Here is a 20,373-nt window from a genome sequence, read left to right on the forward strand (position 1 = left end):
TCTACGTGAAGTCATGAGGCTATTTATGCTTATACCTTAGCACACCTTGGCTTGTAACCTTTGTGAACCTTTACAACGTGCGTAGGCATCATGTTTTGCAATTTTTGTGAGTTTGTTCATCTTAGATGTAAGCATTGCTTCACTGAACCTTAGGTACTACCTTAGTAACCCTTAGGTACTATCGTAATAAACTTTAGGTACTACCTTAATGTACCTTAGGTACTACCTTAATGTCTTATACATATTACCATTGTGAAACCTATAGCCCTACCTTAACACACGTTGGGTACTTAATTTCTGAACCAATTGTAGTTACTTTGTCAATACTACGTACTACCCGTGTTCAATCATAAGATGTATCTTTTGCATTCAATTCCATCCAAATTTGAAGACGAATCAAGAAATGAGTAGATAATATACAATTTCCTTAATTGAGTAGGCCATTGTTATGTTGTAATGGCATAGGTGAACATTTGACCTTAGGCAAAGGGCAGATTGCCCATGTGGCTACCTGAATGTACCTAAGATAGTACGTAAATGTACCTATAGTACTACCCTACTACATCATGGGGACTCCTTATGTGAACCTTAGTTATTACCTTAATGGAGCTTGGGTAGTTGGTTTGTGAACGTTGGGTACTTACTTTATCAATCCTATGTAGGAGCTTTCTCGAGCATAGAACGTCTTTTTGGCATTGAATTCCATCATAATTTGATAATTATTTGTTGTATGTCGAACTTTTGAACTTAGTACGCTTTTTGGACTATTAATTACGCTTTATATCTAATGATCTCATTATTCTCATTGCGTTTTTATACAAATACCCATTTATACTCAATAGATTTGACATCTTTAGGTGTTTGGACTACAAGTCTAAAATTTCTCGTTTTGTTAATGAGTTTAACTCTATCTGCATAGATTCTTTCCATTTTGGCCAATCATTTCTATGTCGATATTCTTCCATATTTCATGATTCGGGATCTTCATCATTTCTTATGATATCAGAGGCTACTTCGAAAGCAAAAGTATTGTTAATAACAATATTATTTCAATTTCATTTTTTTCCCATGTGTACATAACTTACTGAGATCTTACAATTTTCAGGTACTTATGCCTTTTTAGGGGTCATTTGTTCAATATGTACCTTTTTAGGGGCTTTTTGTTCAATATGTGCCTCTTTAAAGACTTTTTGCATTACTTGTGCCTTTTCTGGGGCTATAGATTTATCAATTTTAGATTGATGAGTCATTTTAATGGTCTCTTCTAGAGTGCTAAGTTTTCCTTATATTATCCTTTTTTCGAGAAGTTACATTCTTTGAGTCGATAAGTCTACCACACTTCAGGCGTATCTTAAATTCATTTGTTAACTATCATATAGAGATATTAATCCGTGCTGGAGTATTAGCAGTCGGGATATGTGACTTTGTCACTTTCTTTGTGTCAATGAATGTATCTGGTAATTGATTTGCAAGATTTTGCAAATGAATGATCTTTTGAATTTCTAGTTCACATTGATTTGTACGAGGATCGAGATGGGACATAGTAGATGCGTTCCAAGTAATTTTTCGTCGTTATTCAGGAATTGGCTTTTATCTTCCTAATGGTAGGAAAACACTCTCATTAAAATAAGAATCCGCAAAACGGGCCGTAAAAACATTGCCTATAAAAGTTTCAAGATATCTTATGATAGATGGAGAATCAAAACCTACATAAATCCCAAGTCTTTGTTGGGGACCTAATTTAGTGTGTTGTGTAGGTGCAATTGATACATATACTGCACAATCAAAGATCCCTAAGTGAGAGATATTTGGTTGTTTTCCAAGCACAAGTTGTGAAAGAGAGTATTCATGGTAAGTTGTAGGTTGAATACAGACTAAAACTACAACATGCATAATAGCATGTCCCTAGGCGGAAATACATAATTTGGTTTTCATTAGTAATGGTCGAGCTATTAATTGGAGACGTTTGATAAAGGATTTTGCTAAACCATTTTGGGTATGGGTATGAGCAACATGATGCTCAATATTTATCCCTATTGACATACAATAGTCAATGAATGTTTGAGAAGTAAATTCGCCATCATTATTAAGATATGTTGTCTTAATTAGATAATCTAGAAATTGTGCTCATAATTTGATAAATTCGCCAGCATTATTAAGATATGTTGTCTTAATTAGATAATCTAGAAATTGTGCTCGTAATTTGATCATTTGTGCAAGGAGCCTAGCAATGGTGACATTACATGTAGGAGACAAACATGTGACCACCTAGTAGATGCATCTATTAAGATCATAAAATAATGAAATGGTCCATATGGTGGATGGATAGGCCCACATATTTTCCCATGTATTCTTTTTAAAAAGATTGGTGACTTGGATATGACTTTTGTAAAAGATGGTTTGACTATCAATTTACCTTATGAGCAGGCAGTGCATGAGTATTCATTGGGTAAAAGAATCTTCTAGTTCTTTAGTGGATGCCCATGCGAGTGTTTGATTATTTGAAGCATCATTGAAGACCCTGGGTGACCTAGCTTGTCATGCCAATTGACAAAAAATTTTGGGTTGTTGAACTTTTGATTCACGACAACATATGATTTAATAGGCTTTATAGTTGTATGATAAAACCTAGAGGAGAAAGTTGAAAGTTTTTCCATTATAAGCTTTTGGCTAGATATAATAGAAGTAATGTAAATGTATTCTACCTTATCTTCATTCATAGTTTCAATATGGTACTTACATTAGCTTTTATTATTGTAAATTTGAAAAAATATCTTTTATCTCGAAGAATTGTGTGTATGGTTGCATAGTTTGCAAGACATATATCATCCTCATTCATCTTGAGACTAAATAACACATGAATTTTAGATATAATTAATATTAAGAAAAAAGGCATAATGTAAATGACAATATAATAAATGTAATAATCAAATGTAAATATAAGACATAATAATAATATATTATTTGATATATAAAGTAACATCACTCAATGTTAGTATTCTCATCATTTATTAAATTGTTAGTTTTTTCACTATGACTTCCAAAGAAATCGATATCATGGTAGGTTAAGTCCAATCCATCACCATCAGTAAAGTTTATCTCTATAATTTTTCCTTTTACTTTTATTGATGCTTGGTAAAGTTCGATCAAATGTTTGGGTGTATGAGAGGTACACGACCAATGCCCATTCATACCACATCTATAACAATTATTCTCATAGTCCTTGGGAGGTTTATCTTGTATACACTTTTCATTTTCTTGTTTTGTCTTAGTATTACTCCACTTTTGGTGGTACCATGAGACTTTTTTTGTTTTTGAGAATGAGGAATTATTACCATAAGAACCATGGTATCGGGATTCTTTCCACGACCATTTTCTCGTCCTCGTTCACGTCAACATCCATGAGTTTGGGGCAATATTGCATTCATTTTAGGAAATGGTTCAAATCCAATTGGATGGGATTAGTGATTTCTCATTAAAAACTCATTATTTTGTTCAGCAACAAGAAGACATGATATTAATTTGGAGTATTTTGTAAATCTACGCTCTTGATATTGCTGCTGCAAGAACACATTCGAAGTATGAAATATAGTAAAAGTTTTTTTTAATATTTCTTTTGTGATTTTTTCTCCACACAATTTTAATTGAGAGTTGATTTTGAATAATACAGAGTTATATTCACTAATAGTTTTAAAATCTTGTAATCTTAAGTGCATCCAATCATATCGATCTTTTGGGACAATCACTGTTTTCTGGTGGTCATATCTTTCCTTCAAATTACTCCATAGAGTAAAATGGTCCTTTACTATAAGGTGCTCATTTTTAAACCTTCATGAAGATGATGACAAAGGAAAATCAACGCTTTTGCATGATCCTGAAGGGATGCTTGATTTCATTCTTTGATCGTAGCTCCAAGATTCATTGCATCAAGCTGTATTTCAGCATCAAAGATCCAAGATAGATAGTTCCTTCTCGAAATGTCAAGTACCACAAATTCGAGTTTTGTACGATTTGACATTGTCAAATAATTTCAAATATATGACAAAACAATATTATTAGAATTAGTTACAATAAATTTATAACATTGATATAACTTTTGATTATAATTAAAACCAAATAATTTGCTTATAGCTTTTAACAATATATAATACAAATTAAATGAACAAAATCAATAGTAATATAATATGTAAAATTTTATTCTATATAAACAACTTCAAGTTTTAAGATACGAGAATTACCTTCAAAGCAATTCATGCTGATAATGTATTGTAAAATGATGATAAATGCAACGCAAATAAAAGTAAAGGCAAATATATATTACTTTAATAATAATATATAATGGGGAGTGATTCATGCCCAATTGGTGTATCAGCTGATTTGTGTCCAGCTGGTGCTCCTTGATGGAGGGAGTAATCAACAAAATTTATAACCTATTACACCATGAACTAGGGTAGCAAAGAAAAAGCTACTATAGCATAGTGGCTCTAGGATCGTTCACTGGGAAGGGTTTTCAAGCTGAAAATGATACCAATTCAAAGTGAATTGGTGCTTTTCATTTCAAGATTAGCTTAAGAAATAAAACATAAACTTTGGTTGAAAAAGGTTTAGATTTAAACTAATGGCACAACAAGTAATGGAAATTACTTGAGAGAAAAAACATTCCTTGGAGATTTAGGTTCACAGGGGAGGTTCCTCATGCAAAAACATAGCTCCGGTCAGTTGGTTCATTTCCTTGCATTAAAGAATTAACATAAAGGCAATTCTCTAACCGGTGCTGCACAAATGCATCCCTTAATTGGATTTCAACTCTAATTCTCTCTCACTGATGCAACTCGCAATGGTTTGAGCCTCTCACTTAGCCTTTACCATTCAAGGTGATCTTTAACCTTGGACTTCCTTTCTCAAGCTCGCAAGAGATAACTAATGGATGTCTCCTTAGAGTCCAAAAGCTTACCAAGTGTTGGCAATTCTAGAAAATCCTACCTTTAAGTCACCTCCCAAAGGCTCGCAAGGGGTAAACTAGTGCATCTCCATGGATAGAGATTACTTGCCTTACCAAGTGTTGGCCCAGGTGACTCCAAGGCGTTTTAAGTTAACTGAAAATATAGAAACCATTCACGGGACACACTTTCTCATCATTCATAGCTGATATCACAAAGCTACTTATTCTTGCACTTGGAACCTTTCCCGGCAACCTTAACTCCAAGGAACTAAAGGTTTAGTTACTCATTCTCTGGGGAAACCTCCTCAGAGAGTGCATAACTTAGTAAATGAAAATACAATCAAATTGAGCAGGTAAGGCAGAGCTCAAGCTCTGTATTTTACTTTCTTTCCAACTCTTACAAAAGGTTCATCACCCTCAGAACAGGCTCTTCGGGCTCTATTTATATGAACATTACAATAATAGCTATTACATGGATATTTAGCCTTTTTCCTAACTTAAAAGCTAAGGAATCCTATAATTGGTGGCTTACAAGGAGAATTTGGGGATTTAAACAACAAAAATCTAATGAAAAATATCTCACAGTGTCGGTTACAAATATCGGGAAGCACTAAGGACCATTTCGCAGGTGAAAATGAGGTCTGCGAAATTTTGCAGATGTACAAAAAGGGCTGCGAAATTACTTCGCAGCAACTGGTTAATTTCGCACCGCTGCGAAGTGGTCTTTCAGCTTGCAGTGATCGGCTTCCAACTTGTCATGAAACTTCAGGAGGAATTCCACAACACTGTGCAAAAAGGCTGCGAAATCATTTCGCAACAAAAGGGTGATTTCGCAACACTGTGCAAAATTCTTCCTTCAGCTTGGAGTGATCGGCTTCCAATGGCTGTAACTCCTTCATTTCAACTCTGAATTGCGCACTGTTTAAAGCATTGGATTTTTGACTTCCTAAGCTTTAAAATGACATATAGCATGCATAAATTGGACTTCAGGAAGTGCTCCAAAAGTGGCTGATATGACTGTCATCAAGAATGCTTCATGGCAGATTTCTCTTTACTTCCCCTCCTTGCATTCCGGATTTGCTTATGGCAAAGGACTTCAAAGCTTTGGTTCTTCATGCTTCTGCTCTTTCCAATGCTTTGCCAAGGATTCCAAATAACTCTCCTCAATCTCATATTGCTTTGGTGATCAAAAAGCTATCAAAACACCAAAACTTAATACAATTTGATTAGAATTGATTGCAAGGGTCCTTAACATGTCAATTGAGTTAAAAGGCAATAACTACTACTCAAAAGTGTTTAAAAGGATTAATTACAAACTATCAAATAACACTTTTTGAGTAGTAATCAGGGAGGAAGGAATCAAAGAAGAGAGTTGAGATAATGAAATACAGGGAGAATGAGAAAAAGAGAGAATAAGATGGAGAGAATGAAAGATTTCTTTATTGCTTGGGATGCCACTCATACAAGGGATTGGAAGCCTTTTATAGGCTTTCTAAATGGATTCCACTAATACTCATTAATGGAAGTCATAAATGATATTTAAATAGCATTCACCACTTTATTTATAACATCTATAAAAAAATCTTTTTTTTAAAAAAATTATTTTTTATGTACTTTGTAAACACATTCATGTTGTTAAATATATCACCATTTTTTTTTGTATTTTTATTTTTTATTTTGTCTTTACAAAGTTAAAGATGCACTTATCTTCTTGTTTTATTTTATTTTCTTTTAATTTTTTAAAGTTTTAATTTTTTCTTTATCTTTTCTACTTTATAAACCCACTCATTTTAGCAAAATTCACTCATCTTAAATGCAACTCTTTTTTTGTGGTTTTATTTTTCTTCTTGTTTTTTATTTTTATTTTTTGTAAATTTTTTTAATGTTTTATAAAGGTTTTGAAATCGACAATCTTTTAGATAAACATTAAAGTTATATATATATATATATATATATATATATATATATATATATATATATATATATATATATATATATATATATATATTAAAAATGAATAACAACATTTATAATTTTTTAACAATGAATCACAATATTTTAAAATTTTACACATTTTTATTTTCCTTAAAATAAATATTAAATAATAAGAAATAAATATAAAATAAATTAGTAATATTTTTTAATAAATAATATAATGATAAATTTCATACATAATAAAAATTATAAATCATGTATTTTTCATTTGTTAAAAGATTTCAATCTTTAACATACTTCATATTCTATTCTAGGAGAAAAAAATAGGAAAAGTGTGACCAATTATATTGTGTCATGTATGCATTAAGATCTCATTGCTTTATATCAATTGCTTTGTACCGTGAGCACATTCTTACTTCTATTCTTTATACTAGGTTTCATTAGTTTATGTCTTGATCCCATTGTTCACCTTGATCACATTCATTTTATCTTGCTTCCATTCTTTATATTTGGTCTCATTATTTTATGTCTTGATCTCATTGTTAATTTCTTCGTCCAATGACCTGTAATTCCATTGGTAATTCCTTCGTTCAATGACCTATACTTTAAAGTTTAGTAGGTATCTTGTTGTTACATTAGTTTTTTCCAATGAAATATTGATTAACATGCAATTTGATGTAAATCAATGAATGAACAATAATGAAAAAAAAATAAATTCTTAATAACATTAATAATATGATTATTTGAATATAAATTATCATTGGGAACAATGAAAAGATTATTGAATATAAGTAATATCAAATATTAATATTTGATATTTGTATTCATTATTAATTTAAATTTCTTATTCATTACTACTTCTGTTATCCAATGATGCTCATTTTGGAGCAAATTCTTGGATCACCCACTGCATTTTAGACTTGATTATTCTAATTAGCATAATTTGTGGTTGCAAATAAGAGAAGCTTACCTTAAATCCTCTCTACACATTTATGGGTCAAACTATGGTATCAACACAACCTTTTGATACCATGCCTCTGACATTTGTAAATGAATTGTAATAAAAATTTAAATAAAAAACTATTGAGAAAATTATCATCAAGTTATGACTCCTTTTAATGGCTCTATGTATCTTAAAATTATACCAATAAGTCCATTTTCATATTTAAGAATGAATCATCTTAATGGGGTTTAAAATTAAAGATAAACATTAATTCACTTAATAACCAAATTAAAATGGTATTTCTATCTTATTTTTATACATTTTTTAAAAATAATTTTATACTAAGGTTGAAGGGATGGAGAGGTTGAAGATTTATTTGGTGATGAAGAAATTGCATAGAATTTGAAGATTTTATAGTCTTAAGGTAAGAATGTTTTATATATATATATATGTATCATTTTTATTTTATTTTATGCAAATATAAAGTTATAAGTTAAGAAAATTTTATTTTTTTTAAAAAGTTTAGTAAAGAGTTTATAATGTTTGTAAAAAAGAATGATTTTAATTCATTTTATGTTGTTTCATGAAAATATAAAGTTGAAACTCAAAGATTATGTTAAAAAAAAAAAATTCTTTTTACAATAAAGAGTTTATTTTGTTAACAAAAATTATAATATTAATTCATTTATTATTCAAAATGATGTCACTAATATTCAGTTGTTGAATATAATAATGCATGTTGTTTGTAATTATGTTGTTATTATTTATTTTTAGTTAATGTAGAATGAGATTTCATTATTTATATGAAAAGGATTAAATGCATTTTGATAGTATTTTTTTTAATTATTAGTAGAATAATATAGTGTTTAAATAAATTTAAAAAGATGTCAATAATTCACTTCATTTAAAAAGAAACTTGAAAAATGTAGATTTTTGGGACATCTATAGAAATCCAAAAATGATTTAGTAGGAAAAAGTGAGAAAAATTGAATTTATTATTATTATTATTTTAATTTTTGTTGACACTTGGTCACATTTTATAACTTTGTCAAACTTTTTGTACTTTGGTCGCATTTTTCATACCTTAGTATGAAAAATATGATTGAATAACAAAAATGTGATCATATGAAAAATATGATCTAAATACAAAACATGTTACCATGGTATAGAAAATGTGAAAAAGGTATGAAAATATGATTGAGGTACGAAAAATGTGACCAGGCTATGAATATGTGACTAAGGTAAGAAAACTTGACTAGGTTACAAAAATATGATCGATGTATGAAAAATGTGACTAAAGTACATAAAATGTTATCAAGGTATGAAAATATTACCACGATACAAAGAATGTGGTTGAAGTATGAGAAATGTGATCAAGGTATGAAAAATGAGACTGTGTATAAAAAAATATGATCAAGGTATTGGAAATGTGATTAAGGTACGAAAAATGTAACCAATGTACGAAAGTATGACCAAGATATGAAAAATGTGACTATGATAGAAGAAATGTGACAAGTAGTGAGAAAAAAATCAACTCTTCATGGTTAACTATAAGGACATTAGATTATAAAAATGACGATTTTGTTACCACAACTAGAAGTTCTATAATCCTAGTTTCAATGGATATACCCTATTACTCTTTACTATCACACTAAAATAGTCTTTGAGCAACCTTTTAATACATGTTGCCTTTGATATATGGAAAAAATGCTCATTTAGATGTAGTTTAACAAAACTATTAAAGGTAAAGTTAGCAATGCATTAATGAGTCCTACCTAACGAAGTTCCCTAAAACCCTTTAAAATATGATCAAGATCTCCCCACCCCTTAAAAAATAAGTATAAATACTCAAACTAATGTAATGACATTAAAAATTATTCTCCTTCGAAAACCTCCACTAACTACATCTCCCACATGGTTTAATTCCTCAAGGATATCTCCTAATATCTAATTCAGGTCATCTTTTGAAAAATATAAAATTGAAGGAGTATTAGTCTATCTCTCATGTCAACAATCTATTAAGTGGAATGACCACTAGTTTATCCTAAAATGTAGTGAGAATCGATTAAACTCATAGCTTGATTAGTATGTCCAACAGTTTATTGCTATAATATTCATAGTTTGAAATTCAAGGTGTAATAACCATTGATTAAGTTAATGGCTTGAACATGACATTTAATGGTCTATCTATAGAGTTAATAACTTGACCGTTGGACTAAAAATGGTTGCAAGTCTATATTTGAAGTTTGTTTTTCTTGTTACCATAGCCACTGATAGAGTAAAAAGTTAATTGGTCAATGGAAGGCATACCCAACATTTCCATAGTGTAAAAGTACCTCTAACCTTTATATGCATAAATTTTACTTCGACCTATCATCTTCCTTAAAAAAACTCATTTCAACCTAAACTTGGGCACCATCTTCACCATCTCACACTATTTAAGGTTCATTATGGGAAGGAAAATAATCATTTGCATCTAATTCACATATAGTCATCAAATTGTATTTCAGGTTCACTATTTGTACTCATTTTTTTACCTTGTTTCTTCTATATATTGGGTGCATGAAAATATTTGGGAAAGAGGAAAGCATGAATGTGGAGATGATCAATTGTGGGGCATAATAAAATTAATATTCTCTTAAATTAGAATTTGAGATCATATAAGAGCTTTAAAGTTGCAAAAGGCAAAATGAAAACTTGATTTAGTATGGGGATAACAAAAAGTCCATCTATTCACTAAAATCATAAAATGAAAGACCTACAATTTATCATTACCCATTGATCCTTAGCTCCAAAGAAACAATAGAATTATAAATTATAATAAAAAAATCTTGAATCAATAGAATTGCAACAACAAAAAGTCTTGACAACCCACTTTACCTACATTTTGAACCTCTTGCTCTTTTCTTATGCGCATAGAGTAGACAAAATCCTATATTTTTCTTTATTTCCTTCATCTAGCACTAAATCAATTATTATTTTACACCCTAGTTGAGGGAAATTCCCTATGTAAGAGGCCTTTATGGGTTCTAAATACTTTAATGTCTACTTATGTTTTATGATATGGATTCAATAATCTCACTTAATACAAATAGAAGAAATAAAGTAAATATTAGTTGACTAATATCATTATTAAGAACATAAAATAAATAATGTAATAGTTAAGCATACTATAACTCATTGATTGTCTTGCACTGGAACCTCCCAAGAAGGGCTATCAACGCAAAACTTCAATAAGTCTTTCTCAAATTCATGAAGCTTGAAAAAAGTTAGCAAAATTCAACCTATTTGTAATATTGAAGCATTAATACTTCATGAAATAGTGTAATACCTAATTGAAAAGGGAAACACATACCACTATTTTTACCTTATTATAGTGAAGGCCATCTCCTTATTTTGTTCACAAAGAATCCAAAATTTGGACATTATATTGCTCAACATTAGTTATACATAAAAACTAATGCCTAGGGAAATTGATATGCATTGGAATATATATTTGAAATTGAATAAAAAAAGATTATTTTATTAAGTTGTAGTTGGTATAGCATATGCATTAAATATGATATATATAAATAAGACATTAGAAATTCTTATTGATCTTGTTACACTCTTCCAATTCAATAATGTATTTATTCACAATCAATGATTTATTATCTAAATTTTCTTTCTTCTTACCATCCAAAATCATTTGTTATTCAAACAAAATAATAGAAATATCTAACATGATATTTGATCTCTTTGTTAATAATAACAAACAAATAAAATGACCAAAATGTGTTTGGTTGGTAGCATATTGTATTTCGTATGTATTTGAACTCTCTCAAAATTATTAAGCTTGCATGTTTCAAGATTCATTATCTGTAGTATTAAATAAGTGTTGAGAATTGTATTATTTTAGGAGATTTGATTCAGTTTATCTCATTATTTTAGGGAGCTAAATGGCTATTAAAACCTACATTTGACTACTTGACTAGTAAGCTAGACATGATTGACATTTATGAGCTGGCTTAAGGAGTGTTGAGAAGTGCATTATTTTAAGAAATTTGATTAAGTTAATCTCGTTATTTTAGGGAGCTAAATATGAGATTGTGATTTGCGATTTTGATTTAATTCCTATCTAGATTAGGTTGACAATTGTATAGTTTTGTTTTGAATGAATCTTGTATAGGCTATAAATATTAGATTATACTCTTGAAATTATATAGAAAAAAAATAGATTTAATCCATATTTGTTTACAATAAGTTTAGTAACAATCATGACATGAACTAAAATACTTTTCCATGTGAATGAAATGTTAAGATAGGGCCTTTAAAAGCATGATATGATGTAACAGATTAGAAATTCACTATTCATGTAATATTCTAGTTTCAATTTTATCTATCCTTATTCCATGCATTATACTTTATGAGCATTTTAGCTTAGCATCTCTTGTATTGTACATGGCTTGAGTGCATCAAGAGTTGGACGGAAGATCCAAGTTATGGGTTCCTTACAAGTATATGATTTGTTCATAGTTGGTTTGTGGACTTAGACAATTCTTTTGAAGTTGTACTGCACAATTTTCTTAGCCATCAGGATGGAGTTCCCATGGTGAGTGCACTAGTATGTATGGTTACATATTGGACATAACTTACAGTGAATCATGATATAAGGCTATCAAGTAATCATGTTTGCACCAAGTTGTTATACTATGTAGTTTCTCAACCTTGAGAGAGTATTGAACTTGTGTAAAAGTTGGTGGTGGCTTTGACTTACAGGTGAGATCAGAAGTCAATAATATATTACCTATGGATTAGGTCACTATTGATGGAAATTGATAACAAGTATTCTTAATAGAAGAATAATGATATCTCATAGACTTTAAGACAGTGTATCCCCTTAGGTGATCCTTAGGACATGCAATCATGAAATTTATGAGTCAACAATAATTCCTTTAATGGAATTTGACATATGCTCTTAGTTAGTTAGAGTATGCCATTTGATTACATAATAGTAGGATTTATAACTTAAAGATTATAGAGGTCGCCTTGAAAGATTGATAACTTTCACCTTTTTAGATTGGGCTAATTGGTTAATTGGAGCCCTATACGAGTTAATTAATAAATTAGCAACCGTTTTGAGCTAGATCAAGTAACCCAAACCCATAGTGCGCTCAAGTCACTTATGCTAAGTAGGAAACCTATAACTACTCATCTTAGGGGTTAGGATTTCAAGTTTTGCCATTCGCTCCTTAAAGTTCAAAGAGATAATAATAGCCTCTAGCCTTGAGATCTCCACCATCTCAATGCTTAGACTCAATGAGTCATCATGTAGAAGATCATGACATTTATGAGATCTTTTATATTTTTAGAGTTTTCTACACTAATAGGATTCGATCCGGGAACATCTAAATTGTAGTTATGACATTTTTTTCGATCTATGATATCTTTTGTTGTTTTAAATGCCATGTTTTTACTATGTAATAGATCTAGAAAACCTAGGATGAATTTACATGCACCTTAATGGTTTGGGGCAAGGTAACAGAGCAATTTGGGGTTTCCCAACATGAAATATATACTTACTATATCCAACTAAAATTATCTTGACCTCCATGTTTGTGCTCATAATTGACAAGAAGCTCATTAAAAGAAAATTTCTTTTTTAATTACATGATACATACATACTATCATATAAACTTTTGAAAATGCATATGTCTATTAAATAAATTACAAACCTTGTGGTAATGAAAACAAAATTATCATTAGCAAGAAATTTAAGTCTAGTGAGTGTTGTAAATCCACCATGTGTTCCTGAATAAACATAGAAATTAATTATATGGAATGCAATAATTACAACTATTGGTTTTATTTCAATTATTTAATTACTGATGTTTTAGAACTAGTAAATTGGTATTTGATAAGATGTTTTTATACCTCACTTGTTTTAGGCTTTCTCATCTTCACTGAATCTTAAAGAAATAATAAAATCTTAAATTTACTAGGCTTCCTCTCGTTTGATGTATGTGTCTTCATGATATTGTAGACCCTCCATTTTGTCCCCTTAGTAGATGTCTTATTGAGTGCTCTTCTAATACTCCATAGTAGTTCCCCGATCACCCATCGCTACTCAAATGACTTACTTTTTTTGAGCCATCTTGGAGACTTTAGTTACGGGATTTATCTGACCCTTCATTGTGAGCCTTGGAAACCCTAAGTTAGATCTAGGATTTTCCTTTTTTCTTTTTAGAATAGCTTATTTAGGCACAGTTGATCCATTAGGCACCACCCTAGGCCCACTAAGGCTCCCCTAGGCCTACTTAGATTCACCTTGGCTCACTTAAATTAACCTAGACCCTTAGGTTCACATAAGCCTGTTTAGGATCACTCAGACCCCTAGGCTCACCTAGGCCACTTAGACACCCCCAAGCCCATTAGGTCCACCTTAGACCTATCTAGGTACACCTGGTCTACCTAAGCCTACCTTAGCCCGGCCCACTCAGGTAGCCTTTCAAGCATTTCTTTGCATGGCTTACATAATTCGCATGATTTGCATATTTAACACTTGCATGTGCTTGATTTTATTTATTTATTTACTTATTTACTTATTTATTTATTATTTGTTTAGTTATTTGTTGATTTTTATTTATTTTCAGAAAATTGCATGTGATTGGTGATCTTATCCTTATTATTATTATTATTATTATTATTATTATTGCATGTGCTTGATTTTATTTATTTATTTAGTTATTTATTTATTTATTATTTGTTTAGTTATTTGTTGATTTTTATTTATTTTTAGAAAATTGCATGTGATTGGTGATCTTATCCTTATCCTTATTATTATTATTATTATTATTATTATTATTATTATTATTATTATTATACTACGACTACTTTAAATAAGCAAAGCCATGTACAAGAAACCTGAAATAAAAGGAAAGCTAATAACTAACAATTGGAACTTAAACGCACATAAAAACAAACATACCACATATGTAAACACAAAGCATAACTAACGGAATAAAAGTAGCACAAAAAACGGAAATACAAGTGACGTAAAATGCGCAACTAGAAGTGACCCAGTCCATGCATGTATGCACGACACTCCCATGCACTACGTTGTTACATCCCATTTGCGTCTCCCGTCAACCTCCTCCCAAATATTTGGGATTTGGTTTGAAACCTCTAGTTGAACGTCGTGGCTTATCAATACTTCCCTCATCAGGTGGACTCTTGTTTGCAAGGTCCACATCCGGAAATTGCTCAAGCAATGACTAGTGTGTCTCCCACGTGGCCTCTTCAGTTGGTAAATGTTTCCATTGAACCAAGTGTTTTTCTTCAAAATTTTTACCCTGTTTGATCCAACGAGTATCTAGAATGTGTTGAGACTCAAGTATGATTGCTCCTTCATCAGTTATGGGTGGTAACTCAGTAGAGGGCAGTGTACGCTCGCCAATAAATTTCTTTAAGAGGAAAATGCGAAAAACTAGGTGAATGCAAGCTCTCGTTGGGAGGTGAAGTTTGTAAGCAACCACACCAATTTTTTGTATCATAGGATATGACCCATAAAATCGATTGGCAAACTTTTAGTGGGCACGTCTAAATACTGATTATTGTCGATAGGGATGCAACTTGAGAAACTATTTCTCCTATTTCGAACGTGACATCCTTTTTCTTTTGGTCAGTTGTTTGCTTCATGTGATTGATGGAGCCTTCCAGATTGGCTTTAAGCTACTGTATTACCTCATCTCTAGTTTTAGTTGCCCATCCACTTTGTTGATGTAAGAAAAACCATTATGATAAAATGAGAATGAGGGAGGCGGACGCCCATATAACGATTGAAATGGAGTCATTCCTGTTGAGCAAAGCATGAAAGATATTGCTCCACATAGCGGTTGACTACTCCCCTTTGGCCATCGGTTTGCAGATGATAAGCAAAGCTAAGTTGTAACTTGGTGCCGACATTTGAAAAAATTCTTGCCAAAACCTGCTAATAAAGATTGGATCGCGATCACTGATGATAGATTTTGGCAGGCCATGCAACTTGATAATTCCTTCCACAAATTTTTCAGTTACACCTTTGGCAGTAAATGGATGAGTTAAGGTTAGGAAATGGGCAAATATTCTTAATCTGTCCACTACTACCAATATTGTGTCCTTGCCATGAGAAGGGGGCAATCCTTCAATGAAGTCGAGAGTGATATCATCCCATACTTGGCACGGAATAGGCAACGATTGGAGAAGTCTTACAGGTCAGAGTGTTTCAGATTTCACTTTTTGGCATACTTCATAGCGTTGGACATAGTCGTGGACTTCTCGATACATTTTAGGCCAATAAAATTGTTGAACCAACCACTTGAATGTCCGCAACACTCCTGAATGCCCCTCGATTTTTATGTCGTGAGCCTCATGTAGTTGCCTTTTCTATAACTCTCCTTGGGAAGGAATGAGTACCCTGCCTTTGAAGTAGAATAACCCCTGTCGTTGTGTATATGGCTCTTCGGTTTGAGTTTTGGCCAACTGAGCGACTAATTGAATGTATGGATCTTCTTCGTATGCTTTTCGGATTTCATCCCCCACTGATATAGTGGGTAAATGGAGGTGATTAAGGACTTGACTATTAGGCTTGCGTGAGAAGGCGTTTGCAGCTGAATTTTCACGACCTGGGCGATAAGTGATCTCATAATCGTAGCATAGCAATTTGGCTACCCATTTTTGCTGCTCCGGCATTGCCAAACTTTGTTCCAAAAAATATTTTAAGCTGTGTTGACCGGTTTGGATGAAGAACTTTCTTCCTAATAAATATGGTCACCATACGTGTATAACCTCCACAATTGCGAGCATTTCTTTGGCGTAGATTGACCATGATTTTTTTGTAACTCCCAGAGCACAACTCATAAAGGTGACGGGCTTGCCTTGTTGAGTTAAGACCGTGCCTATTCTTTCATTTGCAGCGTCCATTTCTATGGTGAAGGACTCATTGAAATTAGGCATCGCCAAAACAGGTGTGGTGGTCGTCGCTTACTTAAGAGTCACAAAGATTGCTCCGGCTTCCTCGTTCTATCCGAACTGCCATTTCTTGAGGATGTTGGTAAGAAGTCAAGCGATGATGCCATAATTCCAAACAAATTTCTTATAATATCCTATCAAGCATAAAAACCCATGTAATTTAGAAATATTAGATGGTTGTGGCCACACCACCATGGCAATAATTTTATGATTATCGACCTTCACTCCTTGAGGCATAACAATGTGTCCCAAATATTCTAACTCCTATCGGTCGAATGCACACTTGCTGGCCTTGGCAAAAAATTGATGTCGCCTCAAAATCTCCAAGGTTTATTTAACATGCACCACATGCCTATCCCAAGTAGAATTATATACGAGAATATCATCGAAGAAAACCAAAATAAACTTTCAAAGATAAGATCGGAATATAGAGTTCATAATGGCTTGGAATGTAGAGGGTGCATTACATAGGCCAAACGACATCACTAAATATTTGTAATGACTGTTGTGAGTATGAAAAACAATTTTGAATATGTCAGAAGGATTTACTCTTACTTAGTGATATCCGACCCTTAGGTTGAGCTTGGTAAATTGTGATGCGCCATGTAATTCATCCAACATGTCATCTACTATCAGAATGGGAAATCGGTTCTTGACGGTGGCGGTATTGAGTGCGCGGTGTCTGTGCAAAATTGCCAAGTTTTGTCCATTTTCTTCACTAATAATACGAGTAATGAAAATGGATTAGTGCTTGCTCAAATAAGGCCGGAGTTCAACATCTCTTGAACTTGTTTTTCAATTTCTTCTTTCTAGAAATGGGTGTATCAATACGGGTGTAATTAATTGGCTGGGTCCCCTATTTGAGTGTAATGTAATGCTCTACCTCAAGCACATGTGGTAGATTTAAGGCTCCTGGAACACGTTTGCATAGTCTTTTAGCAACCTATGCATATCTTGATGCTTATCATCAGGTGGCACACCATTGGATGCTATTCCCAAGGTTGGTTGAAAGCATACCGCAAATATCACATGGCCTTGGCGAAGCTCCTTCGATAATTCATCTGGTGAAGCAACCTGAATTGTTTGCATGTTTACACCTTATAGCCTCCGGTTTTGGTTTTCCTAAATAAAATCCATGGTCAATTGTTTCTAGTTACAGACCATGGAGCCAAGTATTTCAAGCCATTGCACACCAAGTACAAGGTCAAGACTTGTTAAAGGTAGAGAAAAAAAGGTGAGGTAACACTCGGTGCCCTGCAACTCCACTCGTACCTTGTCGTATCACCCCTGACACCTTAGTTTTTTTCCATTGGCCACTCGGACAGAAAATGCTTCCGTAGGAATGATTGGTAACCTGAGCATGTTTGCCAAATGATCACTGATGAAATTATCTGTCGACCCGCTGTTAACCAATACCACCACTTCGTGAGGGTCCATTCTTATTGTTATGTGCATGGTTTTTGGACTCGTCCATCCCGTTAATGCATACAACGTAATTTCGGGTTCCAGTTCAGGTTCATGTACTTTTCCTGTATCTCCACCTTGGTCTTCCTCGAACGTTGGCTAATCACTAATGTCTTTGCATAGCATGGTACCCGAGTGCTCCTCCAAGAGTAAGAGCTGTGATTTTTGGCATCTATGCCCAACTGTGAAGCATTCATTGTAGTTAAAACAAAGACCTTAAGCCCTTCTCCTTTGCATTTCATCCCATGTTAAGCGCCTGATTGGAACAGTAGGGTAGCGGGACTTACACACGTAGTTTGTGGAAGAGCTAGGGGAGCTTTTATGGTTGGTGGTCGCTTGAACCGTTGTTGTCGTGTAAGCTGCTCGTCTCGCATTCGTGCCAAATTAATGGCTTTCTTGAGGGATCGCGGCTTAAACATCTGTATCCCATCAGAAATCACAACTTTCAAGCCTCTTATGAACGTTCCTACCAACACCATTTGTGTCTATTCACATACCTTGTTACCAAGCTTCTTAAACTCCCGTTGATAGTCTCTCAATGTTCTCAACTGCCTGATCCTTGAAAGGGCTTCATCAAAATCTTCGCAACCTGATGGTCGGAAGCGAGCCCATAATTCTTCTTCAAATTTTTCCCATGAAATCACTTGTCCTTCTTCCTATAACGTCTTGCGAAGCCACTACAGCCATTGGTTGGCCTCCCATTTAAGATGGTAAGCGGCCATGGGAACTTTTTGGTTCTCTAAAGTGCCCTGGTATTCAAAGAATTGTTCCACCCGATTGAACCACTCCGTTGGATCATCTCCAAAGAAGTGTGGAAATTCTAGCTTGGCTGATTTGGACGAGACAATATGCCGACCTTCATCGTTGCCTTCTCGATGAGGGTTGCCGTGGTTGGGGTTCTTCTAATTTGTGATCAACACACTCGAAATTCGATGGAGAGCTTTCTCCATCCACTGTAGACTTTCCTGAATTGTACTGAGTCCCATCTCCAAGTGCTCAATACTCTCCTTGTTTGTTTCCATAGGTAACCTGGCTATGATACCAATGATAGGTCCCAACATAGAATGATAAGTAAATTATTTCTCTTTAGGTGAGAAAGTACCGCAAGTTTTGGATAACAAATGATTTCTTCCTTTCCATTGATAACTACGACTACTTTAAATAAGCAAATCCAAGTACAAGAAACCCGAAATAAAATGAAAGTTGGTAACTAACAATTGGAACTTAAACACACATAAAAACAAACATACCACATATGTAAACACAAAGCATAACTAATGGAATAAAAGTAGCATAACGAATGGAAATACAAGTGACGTAAAATGCGCAACTACAAGCGACCCAGTCCATGTAAGTATGCATGACACTCCCATGCACTACGTCGTTACATTCCATTTGCGTCTCCCATCAACCTCTTCCCAAATATTTGGGATTTGGTTTGAAACCTCTAGCTGAATGTCGTGACTTATCATGGAAGATATGGGAATATTAGAGAATATTGAAGCTGCTATTCACTTACCTTAGGGATACATCAAAATATTGCAAAGAAGGAGGCCACTTTGAAAAGGATCATTCACCAGAGTTTTGAAAAGGAGGAAACTTTATTTTTAGAGAGACAACACAAATATTCTATTCCATGAAGGGTTCGACCACATGAAAAAGAAAGGATTGATATAGGATGCCATCAAAAGTTTCCATTCATAGACTACAAGGAAGAGATTTTAGGAGGCATTCTGACGCAAGGAGGGGGATTTTTGGGGACAAAAGGAAGGCCACCAGATTTTTGAAGAAATGACATAATTTCTTAAAGAAGTGGATGAGAGAATTTTCAAAAATTTTAGGATCTGCAGATTGGTGAGAATTGAGGAATGCATCCAATTGTTTTTCTTTGAAGATGATCAACACACACCATCATGAGATGCACCAGATTGTAATTCATTAGTAGAACTTCATCCATTGAAGAACAATTGGTCTGCATCATTGTAGAAGGAATCAACACGCATCATCAGCAATCACCATCGCGCACCATCAGGTTTCTTTATTTTTGAGCACTAAAATGCTTGGAGTTGTGGTTGAATTTTGTGGGAAAAATGGCAGCTCG

Source organism: Vitis riparia, chromosome 14, assembly GCF_004353265.1.
Source record: "Vitis riparia cultivar Riparia Gloire de Montpellier isolate 1030 chromosome 14, EGFV_Vit.rip_1.0, whole genome shotgun sequence".
In the NCBI taxonomy this organism is placed as follows: Eukaryota; Viridiplantae; Streptophyta; class Magnoliopsida; order Vitales; family Vitaceae; genus Vitis; species Vitis riparia.